Raw genomic sequence first — 12230 nt, 5'->3', positions numbered from 1 at the left:
CGACTATTCTCATTAGCCTGTTGAGACCAGCTCCTCATGTTTTCATCAGCCTTAGTTCTTTGACTCCATTGCTCCCAACTTTTGCTCTGTGTCCTCTGATAGTTTATTTCGGATATATTACTCCAGCTTGATGCCACCACTTCTCTCACCTACTGGCCTTGCAATAGGTAAGGGGTATCTGACAGTGGCAGAGATGGTATCTTATTGGGAAGAACTTTGCTGTTCTCGAGCAGGAGCTCTGGTGGTGTTGTGGGTTATGTGTTGGGCTGCTAACTCTAAGGTCCGTGGTTTAAAACCACCAGGTGCTCTGTGGGAGAAAGATGAGACTTTCTGTTCCTTAGAGGGAGTATAATCTCAGAAACCCACAGGGACAACTCTACCTTGTCCTATAGGGTCACTGTGAGTAGGAATTGACTCACAGGTAGTGAGTTGTTATTTATTTATTGGCTTTTTAGTTGACTGTCTTGAATCAGAAACGATGATCAGATCCATCTCCTCTTGACCTTCTATAACATATGAAATCACTCTTAACATCACATCATGATGCTCTTTACTTACTCTCTCCTGCAGTCCCCAACCACCCACCCCAGGAGTTCCGTCTGACCTTTGTTCCCCTATCACTCCATCACCCAACTGAGGGGAACCTTATTTTTGGTCCTGACTCAGGAGTGCAGGAAAACGGGCATGTGGGTAGGAACGCAAGTATTGAGGATAAACCAGAGAAAGTGAGCTGTTTTTAAAATCATATTCTTTACATTGGGAGGAGCCCTGATGGTATGGTTGGTACGGATTGGGCTGTGATCCAAAAGGTTAGTAGTTCAAAACCAGTGGATGCTTTGAGGAATAAAGAGGAGGCTTTCTAGCTCAATAAAGAGATACCATCTCAAAAACTCCACAGGGGCAGCTCTACCCTGCCCTGTATTCAGAACGGACTCTGAGTTAGAATCAACTTGATGGCGGTGAGTTGGTTTGTTTGTTTGGTTGGTTGGCTTTTCTTTGGGGATGTAAGGGAGACTTCTGATGAAGAAATAAAGAATGACAGGGGTTTTCCAGTGCATGTGCTTATTTAAACAGTCAGCAAAATATCTCAGGCACATTCAATAGAGTTGAAAGATCATACATTGATCTTTCCGTTTTCTTGAGGAAAACAAAATAAACCAACTAACTGCTGAACTCTGGGAAAGAGTTAGTTCCCTTCCTTTCTTCCTCCAAAGCACTTGGGATGCTAATCCATTGGTGAAAACAATAGGCTTTTCACTTGGAAAAGGGAGGGCTTTCATTATTTGAGATTAGTTCTGATCTTTCTAAAGCTACTCATTACCAGAAGGAGTTTGTATGTGTGAGGGGGGTGGTGGTGGTAAGAGGGTGCAGATGAAAAGGTCTTTATTTATTTATTTTGAAAAAAAACAAAACCCATTAGATTGTCATTTGGGTAAAAGCTTACCCAGTGTATTGGTTTTCCATTAATTAATCCAAACACACTGTGTTGCATGATGTTGATTGCAATCTTCACAGTGTAGACGCGGTCTTTCCACTTCCTCCGCTCTCTGTGTTTCGTGTTTCCATTCGCCTTTCTTTCCCATCTCTTCCTGTCTCCTGAGGACAATTTCCTAAATAGTGACTAGATTCTGAGCAAGTAATATATAGAATCTTAATCGGAGGCACCCAGGGGCATCACCAAGCAATTAAAGATATTTCAGAGTGAAGTAAAAAAAAAGGTTTATGTTAGAAACCATGAATATTTGTGTATAGAGACTCCTCATAGGCTCACCCAAACGGTACCAATTTAAGGAACTAATATGGTAGGTATTCTGAAACTTGCAAAACACATCAGGAGCAAAGCTGTTCTTTATACTCGTAATTCCTCTGTGCAATGGTTTGAGAAGACAGGCAATTGTCAATTGGAATATGCACAATTCTAGCAGTTGTTCCTAGGAATAGCTTTTGCTTTTCTATCTTAATCATGTGAATGTTATGAAGAAACTCTTCTTTTTGCTGCATGTCAGAAAATATTTTTGCTCTTATAAGAATTGGCGAGAGTGGCACAGCCTCTTTCTCTCGGTTCTTGTCCTGCTCATAAGATAGGATTCAGGCGCGGGCCAGCCTTCAGACCAGAGTCAGTGAAAATGTTTGAATGGAACGAGTGAGTGAATTCATTGAAGGGGCTGCTTTGGTGCGGGACACCCACCACGGTGTCCCAGCTTATCCCAGGGCCTAGCAGAATGAAGAACTAGGCAGACCTTTCAGCATCGGCTGGCTTTCCCGTGGGTCTTCTGCTATTGGCTGGCTCTTTATAGGGTACCTCCTTTGTCCAGGCACATGCACCACTCCTGTATACCAGAGCTCATGCCCTTGTCACCAAACCACTGACCCAAGAGCATTCAGTCATTGTGGGGGTAGTGTACTTGCTCTCTTTACCCCACCCACACTCGTTCACTATCTTCTTCTCTTTCATGGAGAGGAAAGGTGTCTCATCTGCCCTTCACCTTCCTTTGTGCTGGGGATGCAGGGGGAAAGGGTGGCTCCACTTCCCTTTTGTATTAGGAATCCTTTCATTGTCATCTTCTATTCCCCATGTGCCTGCTTCTGTCTAGCTAACATGCCCCCAAAGAATGTCAGGAGTGTGGGTTTTTTTCGTGAAAAATAATATTCAGAAAAACGTTACACACATAGAAAAGAGCTCTTGATAAATTACTGTAGTAGTACAACAATTTGATTCACTTTTTGTGAGTTCTTTTTGTTTGGTTCCTATGTCTATAAAAACCTCACTGCGGACTTAGAGCAACCCTGTAGAACTGGCTCTGTGGGTTTCCAAGACTTGAACTCTTTGCAGGAGTAGGAGAATGCGCGTGACGTTTGTGTATCTGACTTTCCAACTCATCCTTTCCGTATCGCTGTTTTCATCATAGAGAGATGATATGGCTATTTTCCCATTTTTCTGTTCTAGATATGTCTAAGAAGCCCTTAAAGGCCCAGGAGGATCTGGGGCTTAGCGTCTTTGAGATTCCTACTGAGTTCATCCTACCCTACACCTACATCTTGCCTCCCCTTGCTTGGTCTTCCATAGAAATTCAGAACAGGCTACAACCAGTGTATGGCCAAAGTGTCTTTAAAATATTCACTGTATTGTAGCAATTTTCAAATTGGATTCTGATGACCCTTCAGGGGCTTCCACTAGAAGTGGTGAGATGAGCAGATGGGTCTGAATCCCTCCTCCAGCTTCCATCAAAGCAGTTCTGTTGTATTGGGTAAAACAAAAGCTTAAATGCAATTGGAGGACACCAATGCGAAAACAGCATGAGGGCCAAATCTGACCTCCTCGGGCTTCCTGATTGCCATGAGGCAGAGGTCCGATAGGCCTCCAGCCTCCACCCTTCTTGCCACTATTCTGACACCAACCGTTCCTCCGAAGGCACTCTACTCCTATGCCGGGTTCAATACTTGGTTGCTATGGCTACACAGGACTCACAGACAACATTCACAACGACGGGAGTTTATTAGGGAAGTTGGAGCTCTGGTGGCTTCATGGTTGCCCGTTGGACTGCTAACTGCAAGGTTAGTAGTTTGAAACCATCAGCCACTGCATCGGAGAAAGATGAGACTTTCTAATCCTGTAAAGAGTTATCGTCTCAGAACCCCACAGGGACAGTTCTACCCTGTCCTATGGAGTCGCCATGTGTTGGAACCAACTCAACGACAGTGAGCTTATTAGGGAAGTTAATAGGTTAGCACAAGTCAGGATCAATAAACCATAAGGATACAATCCTTGGTCCACTGTAGTACTTCTCCTCAAACAGTAGCCAAATCCTCTTTCCAGTCCTCAGCCTCTCAACCACATGCTCCCTTGGCCATTGCCTCCTTGGACCCACCTGTTCCCTGGTCTAGGAATCCTGCCTGTCACTGTCTCAGAGGCCCGTCGTCTCAACACTGCGCCTATGTTCTGTCTCCTGGTTCCCAGGCCTTGGCCACAGTCGCTGGTACCTCTGGTTCTGAGATCTTGAACGTGCTCTTCCAGTTGTCCTGGGACTTTTCTCTCGGTGTCTGGGATGGCACTTACACGGAGGAATAGTTTTGGAGGGAGGTGTGCTTTTGTCTTTCAGCAGACTGCATCTCCAAGGAAACAAGGTCAAGACTTAATCCCTCTTTCATCCTGTCCATTGATATAGCAGAGAATTCCTGCCAAAATGGAATTATAGCCACAGACAGAGTCTAGAATTCTAATACATCACATAAGAAATGATGGCTCGACGGGCCATATTAACTGATTATATCTCATCCAATGATGTGCATTGTAGCAAACAGTGCACATGAGTGGGTGTCACAGAAGTGTTTGAGGGTTCAAAGACCTCTGTCCCACTACCATTGAGTTGATTCCAACTCCCAGTGACCATATAGGACAGGGTGGAACTACCCTTGTGGATTTCAAAGATTGTAACTCTTCTCAGGATTAGAAAGTCTAGTGATCTAGTATCTTCTTCACATGGACAAACAAACATAAACAGCTGTAGTATACATGGTCCCTTTTGTCTCAGAATCCGGAGCACAGCATCTGCCCTGAACAGAGGCTGGCCATGGATTTCCCATTCTTGCTTTCCTTCAGGCAACTTAATAATAAAAGGACAAATAATCCAATTTCAAAAATGGCCAATTCCTTATCTAGGCATTTCTCAAAAGAAGATATGAAGGTGGCTAAGAAATATACAAAAAGATGATACGCATCATATCATTAACTCCAAACCCACTGCCATCGAGTTGGTTCCAACTCATAGCAACCCTGTAAGACAGGGTAGAATTGCCCTGTGGGTTTCTGAGAACATAACTCTATATGAAAGTAGAAAGCCCAGTCTTTCTCCTGAGGAGCAGCTGGTGGTTTTGAACTGCTGACCTTGTGGTTAGCAGCCTAATGCAGCCACCCTATATGGGATTTTCTGAAGCTTTGTAAATTTTTGTGGGAGCAGACAACTTCATCTTTCTCTCATAGTGGGTTTGAACTGCCATTCTTGCAGTTAGCAGTCAATGCTTACCCTACAGTGCCACCAAGGCTCATTAGCCATTAGGGAAATGCAAAACAAAACCATAGTGAGGTGCTACTACACACTCACTAAGGTTCTATAATCAAAAAGACAGACAATAGCAAGTGTCCGAAAGGATGCGGAGAAATTGGAACCCTCATCCCCTGCCAAATCTAAAGTGTAAAATGGTACAGCTACTTTGGAAAACTGGTAGTTCTTCAAAAACTTCAATATAAGTTCTCATATTACCCATCAATTCCTCTACTAGGTATATAATGAGGAGAAATGAAAAATGCGCGTGCGCACACGCACACACACACACACACCAAACTTGTACATAAATGCTAATAAGAATATTATCCACAATTGCCATAAAAGTGAGAATACTCCAAAATACCCATCATCTGATGAATAAATCAATGAAATGTGATCTATTCATACAATGGAATATTACTGCACAATAATAAGGAATGAGATACTGATACAAGGTACAAGGAACTCTGGCATTATGCTAAGTGAGAAAAGCCACTCACGAAAGATGATACGATTCCATTTATGTGAAAAGTGCAGAATTGAAAAATCTATAGATTAGGGGTTGCCTAGAGCTAGGAGAGGGTAGCACTGGGCTGGGGAGGGACTGTGAATGAGTATGCCGTTTCTTTTATGGGAGCAGAAATATTCCAACATTAGATTGTGGTGATGACTGCACAGCCCTGTGCCTCGAGTAAAAAATGATTAAATGGGTGAATTGTATGCTATGTGAATTATATCTCAGCAAGTCTATTAGAAGGTCATAGAAAAGAAATAGAATATTGCCAGCACCCAACAAGCTCTCTTTCTGAGATTGGCTTCCCAGGAAGCAGAACCTGAATGGAGCTTCTTGTGCAAGGGATTTCTGGAGAGTCCTCTCAGGTGATGGTGTGTAAGGACAGTATCATAGAAGAGGGGAAAAGGAAGCTTTAGTTCTCAGGTGAGGGTGAGCCCTGGAGGTGTAGTGGTTATACACTGGGCTGCTAATTGCAAGGTCAGCAGTTTGAGATCACCAGCTGCTCTGAGGAAGAAAGATAGGGCTTTCTACTCCCATAAAGAGTTACGTCTCAGAAACTCACAGGAGCAGTTCTACCCTGTCCTATACGGTTGCTTTGTGTCTTGGTGGGAGACTATCTTGGGCCTGCTCCTGTGGAGAACCCTGGCGTATGAATTACCACAGAATGGTCCCATTTGGAGGCAATATGGTTAACTTTTTTGTACACCATATAAATCAACCATTGGCTATGAGCTGCCTGTGTGTGTGTGTGTGTGTGTGTGTGTGACTCTGCTCCCTTGTGATCAAAGACAATTCTAGAAGGCACCATCTGTGACCGATAACAACTGGATGACTGCTGTCTCAGCCAGATATAACCAACAAATATCCACTATGCTTTTTCACATCCCCTTGCCATCATTACAATCTTCCACCTCCACAGTTGTGCTCTTTTCTGGATTATCACTTCAGCACACAATTTATGGGCAATCTGATTTATCTCAGTGTTGCACCTCTTAGACAACCTTTTGTTTTTACTCTGGGACTGTTTTATGCCTGTTCTCTGTCAAGAAATGTATAAGATAAACTATCATCTTCGATGAAAATGAATAGCTCAGGCCTGTTTACTTTGCATCAGCAGAGGTGAAGCATGGCTCCAGACATTATTTGGCCCTATGTAAACGAAGGCACCCACAAAAGCAGAGCATAAAGGGAGGGGAGAACTGATAGCAGAGTGTTGAAATCTTGATACCGGCTCTCCCTCTTCCCTCACCGATGTCCCTGATGAATACACTTTTGGACAGTAGGGAATGATCACCAGAAAACTTAGGGCACAGAAAAGTCATGCGACTGGACTTGTGAATCTTCAAGCTGAGGTACTGGCTGGCATAACTGAAACGGAGTGACTCCAGGCCTAAATTACCACTCTATTCTGCACAAATGGATCTCTTTACTTCTACTGCTCTAAAGAGACCAGTCACCCCTTTGGTACAAGTTTAACTACTTCTAGCTTGGATGAGGAATTCTTTCTTGAAGGTGTCTGTTAAAAAATGTTTACTCAGCTTGGTCTCAAAAGAATGCCTTGCTCAAGATCATTCCAGGAGTCTAGGAAACAGGATTACAATGGATAAGGTTAAAGTGAAACCTATTGCTAGCTCTCAGAAGCTGTATGGCCAGAGTGCTCCTTAGAGTTGACCATGGCAAGAGTTCATCTGACATACTATGGACGTGTTTGAGGGCCTAGAAATCTGAATTCAGGGCACAGCGCTATGGGAAGGGTCTCTCTCAGGAGGCTTTGTGGGAAATCCTGCTCTCCCTCTAGCCCTGGTGTCTTTCCCCAGTTTGTGCTTGCTTGCTCGGTGCCTAATCTGCTTTGGTTCCATCTCAACAGTGAGTAAGTTTAAGTAGGTTTATGACATGCCCCACCTTTATATGACCTTATTAACATAGCGAAGGGCCCCCTATTTCCAAATGAGCTTACAACCACAAATCCAGGCGTTCCAATTCCGACTCATATTTTGGAGGGGGACACAATTCAATCCCTAACAAAGCCTCGAGAAAGAACTGACTTCAAGATCCAGGTTGTATTTAACTTACTCTGGGCTCCAGTTCCAACACAGGGCTCTTAGGATTGTCACTTTTTGCACTTTTTATCATTGGTAATATGGACTGCATACTATAGTGCCGCATATCATTTCCTACCTTCCAATATGACAGCTGTGATCCAACCTACGGATTGAGCCACAACCCCACCCCCTTCCAAGCATTCTATCCACGGACTAAATTTGCTTGGGCAGCAGCTGCAACACATGGCGGTACAATAATATTACGTGATTTCTGGAACTTTTAGAATCTTCTCCAGTGGAGCTGGAAACACTGTCTCTTTCTGTGTGGATGTTACAATGAAAGGCCTGCAGGGGATCCAGGGGGAAAATTCAGTTATGTTAATAGCACTTAATCGGGATATTATGGAAGAGATGAATGGAAAAATCATCTGTATACCAAGAATGCAGTCTTTAGAACCTGATTATCTTGGCTGTGTAACTTTCATGAAGAACCGAAATGGACCGGTCAGGACTTCAGGGATTTTAAAGAGGAAAGAAACGCTGAAGGAGCAAAATAGAATGAGGAACAGGAAAGGAGAGGAGTTGTCCAAAGATTTGACAGTGAAAGGTTTAGCTGAAGTTTCAGTTGCTTGAATACATGGACCCTGATGCTGATTGCTTTGCTTAAGCTTGATAAGCAGATTTGAGGAGCAGTGAGATGTTATCACAAAATATATGAGGACAAAAGAGAACAGGACCATACTGTTCTCAGAGATGGATGTGGACAAAAAGACTAGAACGTCATGCCTTAGGCAACACGGTCTCCTGGAGCTTACAAAGTGAGTGGTTTGGGGAGGTCTGCAACTTTAGTCAAGAATTGGTATGTGTGTCTTGGGGCAAGCATTCTGGCTGGGGTAGTCGGTGCTGTTAGGTGGTTTTTATGGGCTCTCCTCTGAGTCCTCTTTTCAGTGGGTGTGTGCACAACATTTGGCCAAGTTGGAGCCTGAAAATTCAAAATGGGTTTGGCTGTACCAGAGGTGACCGGGATACTTAGCATAACTAGTTGGGCATGGACACAACTCTTAGTCTTCGTTCATATCCTGCCTTGGTGCTGAAATTGACATTTTAGGTCACTTAGCAGTCACCAGGGTCCTTGCTGTACATGTTTCTTAAAACCAGTTGAGCCGAACCTTTTAGGAAGAGGGCGTGTGTGATCTGAGAGACAACTGTGGCACAGAGATTTCACAGGTTTTCTGGTTTCTTTTATACGGTCATACTGTCTGTCCTACTCCTGTTAGTCTCTCTTCTGTTCCCTTCAGGACGTTGTTTCTGCAACCTGTGGTCTCTGCATAGATTGCTTGCTTTCTGGGTTATGTCTTCTGTAGACTGTATGCTATCTCTAACAAGACGGCAAACTCTTACTAATTTTCAGACTAGAAACATCATCCCAATCCTCAGTATTTTAGGGTCCAAAAGAGACCCCACTCTCCAATAACATAAAAGGAGGGCATTGATTAAGGCTTGAAAGAGACAAAGACCACACAAAGGCACAGACACATCCTCTGAAGGAGGGAGGCCACAGGCACGAGGTCATAATGGCAATTGAGGATCCACAGTCAGGATGCTAGTTAAATACAGCCAGGAACGACAGGAGCTGTCACAAATTCACCATCGGTGGCAGATCAGTACATCACAGTTATAGATGGTGACAGGCTACTAGATTAGGATTAAAGAGGGGTGCCTTCCTGAATGCCTGCCCTAGCGGAAATCCGCTGGCAGGGCCACAATTACTAATTAGACCCCTACGGGAAAATTTGGAACACAGCATGCTCAGATCCAAGTCACCTAGGCCTGGGTGGGAGGTCCACCTGGGCGCACAGACTAGGCACCAGTCCCATGACATCACATAGGTGTGCTTAAATTCAGCCAATAAGGTGAGCCAATACCCTCAACCATGCTGCCCCAGCCAGTGGGGATGGAAGGGGATAAAAATAGGCCACAGGCAGGCCCCTGAACCCCCTCTTCTGTGATTCCGGTGAGAGCTGCAAGTGGATTTCTCATGCGTGCCCACTCGAGGCCCGCTCGTTCCCTTAGGATTTCCTGCTCTTGGTTCCCAATGCTGGTTCCACACTCCTGTTTGGTATTCTTTCCAAGTGTTTTCCTTCACTTCTCTGAAACAGCCATTTTCAGTTGTGAACTTTCCCATGACCCCGCCATGCGGCCTTGCGTGCTTTCCAGGGATAGCGTGTACTTTGGAGACTGTGATACCTGAAACTTCCCTTCCTTCATAAAAGTTACTTGGGTTTACACAAGTGCTTCTGCCACATGGATTCTTTCAGTGTTGGGAAGCAAGAACCGAGCTATACCACCCCCAGAAACCTAACAGTGGGACTACTTAAGCAGGAATAGGGCCATGATTGGGACACATACGTTATGTTACAGAGAAGAGCTTATAAGGTTGGTCCAGGGCCTTCTGACCAAGGCAATAGTGGCATGACTGATGGAGCATGGCTGATGACTGTGCATCCTGTTGGGTGACCTTTCTTTGGAATGGATGCAAATATGGATCTCTTCCAGCCAGATGGCATGTCTTCCAAACTTCCTGTCATAGACAAGTGAGTGCTTCCAGTGCTCCAGCAGTTTGTTGAAACCTTTCAGTGGGTATTCTATGAATTCCTGAAGCCTTGTTTTTGGCTTTTGGTTTCAGTGCAGCTTGGGCTTCTTCCTTCAGTACCATTGGTTCTTGCACATGCATTTGAATAGTCATGTTGGTGAAGAATATTGAAAGTACCACGGACTGCCAAAAGAACAAACAGATCTGTCTTGGAAGAAGTACAGCCAGAATGTCCCTTAGAGGCAAGGATGGTGAGACTTTGCCTCATGTGCTTTGGACATGTTGTCAGGAGAGTCCAGTCCCTAGAGAAGGACATCATGATTGGTCAAGTGGAGAGGCAGTGGAAAAGAAGAAGGTCCTTAACGAGATGGACTGACATAATGGCTGCAGCAAGGGGCACAGACATAAGAACAATCGTGAGGGTGGTGCAGGACTAGGCACTGTTTCGCTCGGTTGTACATAGGGTCGGAAACAACTCGATGACACAACAACAAATGATGGCAACATGACCATGGGACTCCCAATTCTGTCCCCAGTAAGATGATCTCCATCAAGGACACGCACCAGGCAAGCCCCTTAGTGAGACCACACCTCCCTGGACTGGCTGGAGAGGCATGGAAGCAATCTACTTTTCCTGAAGGCAAAACTACATACCTGGTTTATGACTAGAAGGAATTCAATGGAGGCTTAATCTATGTGGAGACTCTGCAAATGGATTTTGTGTTTTCACTGTCATTCTTAGCCTCCTACAAATGGGGTGCTCAAATTTAAACTCTAATACACCAGGAATCATCCAGATGATCCACGGTTTCCACAAATCGAATTATTACTGCAACTGACAAAATTCCAACCTCATCCAACACTTCTTCATTGTTGAAACAAATTTTTATGATGTGCGGAATTTTGAGTATGTATGTATTATTATATGTCTGTATATTTACATGTAATGGTTCCAACCCTCAAAGATAAATCATAATCAGATTTATAAAGATACTGAAATGTAAAAGATAATGTTTCAAATGAGATATTCAATTTGCTTCAGAACTGATTTACAAAGAGCTGTCAGAATCAAATCCCATTGGAAGTGGGGGATGACCTATAATTAAATAAAATGTTTTACTTATGGTTAAGGAAATAACCCCAGAGTTGATGGTGTAGCATTACATTATTTCATAACCAGTAACCACAAACATGGTGGTTTTAACCACACACATTTAGTCTCTCACAGTTCCATGGGTCAGAGTCTAGTCTCTTCTTAGTTGAGTCCTCTGCTCAGCATCTCAGCAGGCTGCAATCAGTGTGCGAGTTTGGGCTCCAGACTCATAGGATCCTGTTTCCAGCTCACATGGTTCTTTGTGGTTGTAGGAACGAGCTATGCAGCTTCTTATTGGCCAATGACTGCAGGCTAGCATTAGGTCTTAGAGACTACCCCCCACGCAGTCCCCTGGCAGTCGACATCATGGTTGGCTGTTTCTTCAAAACCAGCAGGAGAATCCCTTGCTGCAGGTGCTATGATGGAATTGTCTATGATATGCGGTAGTCATGGGAATGAGATCCCATTGCCTTGGTCGTAGCCAATTGCTTAGAAGAAGTCATAGGTCTGATCTATGCTCAAGGGTTGACTCATAGAGGTCACCTTAGGATGTGTCCACTGCAGATGAGAACGATTGTATCCAGGCAAAAATTTGCTCTAAATATCTCTTGTCTTTTTAAAAATCATTTTATTAGGGGCTCATACAACTCTTAAGACAATCCATGCATACAAAAATTGTGTAAAGCACATTTATACATTCATTGCCCTCATCATTCTCAAAACTTTTGCTCTCCACTTAAGCCCCTGGCATCAGCTCCTCATTTTTCCCCTCCTTCCCCGCTCCCCTCTCCATCATGAACCCTTGATAATTTATAAATTATTATTTTTTCTTATCTTGCAGTGTCTGATGTCTCCCTTCACCCACTTTTCTGTTGTCCGTCCCCCAGAGAGGAGGTTATATGTAGATCCTTGTAATCGGTTCACCCTTTCCAACCCACCCTCC

The sequence above is a fragment of the Echinops telfairi genome, unplaced genomic scaffold (genome assembly GCF_000313985.2).
Source record: "Echinops telfairi isolate 266 unplaced genomic scaffold, ASM31398v2 ScPeMD7_53;HRSCAF=182, whole genome shotgun sequence".
Taxonomy (NCBI): domain Eukaryota; kingdom Metazoa; phylum Chordata; class Mammalia; order Afrosoricida; family Tenrecidae; genus Echinops; species Echinops telfairi.
The sequence above is the reverse complement of the archived record's forward strand: the minus strand, read 5'-3'. Positions refer to the sequence as shown.